At 49.2% G+C, this 1,990-nt stretch overlaps 1 non-coding gene across 1 annotated transcript; it reads right to left on the reverse strand.

The window, feature by feature from the left end:
• Positions 1-1,312: 1,312 nt before the first annotated feature.
• LOC116281132 (U6 spliceosomal RNA) lies at positions 1,313-1,416 on the reverse strand. The gene has a single exon (XR_004190582.1). It is a non-coding gene; the product is annotated as a U6 spliceosomal RNA (small nuclear RNA).
• Between the last annotated feature and the right edge of the window lie 574 nt (positions 1,417-1,990).

Genomic DNA, 1,990 nt, shown 5'->3' on the forward strand with positions numbered 1-1,990 from the left:
TTTTCATGGGACATGTCCATCCGTATGTTTGTTTCCACCCCGCATGGGAATCCATGCTGGTTTTCCATTGACTGTAGTGACGTAAGGAATCCCTTTCACTTCCCTTCCTAGGAATTTCTGAATGTGCTTCTTTAAATGTATATTTCAGGATTTGGGCTTCTGGAACCTTACATTGAACCAGCCCTCCATTCACAGTGTTTTTTGTTACAAAACACCTGAAATCCCCGCCATAAGGGGCAGGTAGGACCCAAACATTCAATCACAAAAGATGTATTGCATTATTATAAGGTTAGTGAAAACAATGGTTTATACTTGGTCTATGCAGTCCCCAAAATCACAGAAGTATAGACAGTGAAAATCGTACCATACCCTGAGCTGAAAATGTCACAAATGATCCTGAGGTGGTCGCTTCTAGCCCTCCACACTTCCGTGCCCACCCCCCCCCCAGTATAAGGTGAGAACTTCAGCACCCTCCACACCCCACCCCCGTGAACTGGAGCCTTTCTGGAGTTGTACCTGGTCCACATGACTGCACATTATCACAGGTGTCCGTGCCCCTCATTGTCATGAAAGCCATCCAGCCTTTTCGCCGGTACAGAGATTCAACTGAATAAAGGGGCCAGGGGAAATTTCCTTAAAAAGAAGCATACATCTTCATTTCTGCATTTTTACTCCTCAGAACCGCAGAAATGGGTCCATGCACCCCTGTCTTTCCAACCTTCGTCCATTTTTACAAAGTCTCCTTTTAAAGTACAAAATAATGGTGCCACCTGTTAAAGTTGAAAAGCTAACAGTAAGGCTTGCAAGGCTTCTGTGAGTTCAGCCCTGTCTCCCACTTTCATGAGCAAATACTGAAGGGGCTGCTTTGAGGGGACTGATACTTGGAACACAGCCTCCCCCGGATCCAGGGGCTGGAAGATGCCGGGATCATGACCAAGAGCTTTCGGCGTGCACCGTAAGCCCAGTTCAAACGCTCGGTTTCAAATGCTGTCACATTCTTGGCTGCAAGATCACTTCTGGGACAAAGGAATGTTTCTGAATTCAGAACTACCCCATCTCCAATTTGTTCTCTGCTGTTAACAAACAGTACAGGAATAAACGAAGGACATGAATCCCTCTGCGGACACACTCGGTTTGGCTCTGATGGGATCTTAGTGGCATCTGAGGGCCCTGAGATTTCACAGCCCATCTACAAACTCCCAGGGCTGTTGATGAAGTCGGCTGTTCTCCTGTAAAGACACTCATGAACAGCCTAGGCGAGGGTAAACTTCCCAAAGCAGCCTTTCAGGTGGAGGCAGCTATTTTGTTTGTTTTTCATATGGAACACTTCTCGAGTTCGTGTGTCATCCTTGCTCAGGGGCCACGCTAATCTTCTCTGTGTCGTTCCTGTTTCAGTACATGCGAGTACCAGGCAGCTGTGGTTCTGAGTAGCCCTCATCCCGCCTCACCCCATGTTTGGGCAATTCTAGTGGACTTGCAGAAAGCGGAATCAGGCAAATACGTTTGCCAACTCGAATGTAGCAGGTGATGCCCCCTTCTTCCCAGGGGCTGGCCACTAGCACTGCCCAGCCTCCATTGCTACAGGTTCACCTGCTGTATAATGATGGGCCACCCACACTGGTCCCTAAGTCCAGGGCAGCCGTGCAAGGCTGAATGTGGGAGGAAAGTGTGACATGTCCCTGTGGAGTGACAGGGCCATTGCCTAAGCCCAGCTGGCCTGACCTTTCCCCATTTCTCCCCTTTGGATCCCCTTCAGGCTCCGACAGGCCCTGGAGCTAGTAGCTGCATCCATGCTTAGCCCCAGGAAGGCCTTCCAGCCTTCGTGGCTCCATAGAGCTGGGAGGGCCTGCAGCCCTGGCTGATCAGACCAAGAGGCTTCTTATTTAAATAAATGCATCTAAGTTTTCAGACACTAAACGATTCGAAGATATATCAAGTAAACCATCGTACGGGTGTTAGGCTGACTGCCGTGCAGCCTAAGGCTGGTCCG

Source organism: Vicugna pacos, chromosome 6, assembly GCF_048564905.1.
Source record: "Vicugna pacos chromosome 6, VicPac4, whole genome shotgun sequence".
In the NCBI taxonomy this organism is placed as follows: domain Eukaryota; kingdom Metazoa; phylum Chordata; class Mammalia; order Artiodactyla; family Camelidae; genus Vicugna; species Vicugna pacos.